The sequence below is a fragment of the Seriola lalandi genome, unplaced genomic scaffold (genome assembly GCF_002814215.2).
Source record: "Seriola lalandi dorsalis isolate HSWRI2012SDOR001 ecotype SW California unplaced genomic scaffold, Sedor1 jcf7180001968046, whole genome shotgun sequence".
NCBI classification, from domain to species: domain Eukaryota; kingdom Metazoa; phylum Chordata; class Actinopteri; order Carangiformes; family Carangidae; genus Seriola; species Seriola lalandi.
Window position 1 is genome coordinate 1 of NW_019438714.1, and position 524 is coordinate 524.

General features: G+C 42.9%; 1 pseudogene; it reads right to left on the reverse strand.

The window, feature by feature from the left end:
* Positions 1-18: 18 nt before the first annotated feature.
* On the reverse strand, positions 19-517 carry LOC147820324 (odorant receptor 131-2-like; annotated as a pseudogene).
* Positions 518-524: the final 7 nt, after the last annotated feature.

Consider the following 524-nt stretch of genomic DNA (forward strand, 5'->3'; position numbering starts at 1 on the left):
GACTAAGCCAACTGTAATTTAGGGTGAGACCTCAACCTCGGCTTGGACAGCTGAGTGTCAGTCGACAGCATAGATGGTACAAGAGGATGGGCCTGATGGTCTGATCTCTGAGCCCATAGATAAGAGAAGTCAGACATCTGGGGAGGATATAGATGAACACATAAAAAACACTCTTGATACGTACAATTGCTAACCTTTGCATGATTGTTGATAGTGATTGAACAATAGAGTTGTGCATAGTTGAGAAGAGACTGAGGCCCAGCTGCACCAGATGCAGCAGCAATGTGTTACGAGCCTTATGAGCTGAAGCTTTGTCTGCAGAGGCTGACCTGGCTGCTATCATCACACCAATATAAGACGAAATGATTGCCACAGTAGCAGATACAAACAGACAGTAAGTGTAGGCTTTGTCATAATGATCAGTTATTGGATCAAGCAACATTTGTATATCAGAGCAAACATCTGTCATCTGCAGGCTCTCCAGGTCTTTAAATGGAAAATTTAAGAGTAAAAGAATTCGAGTG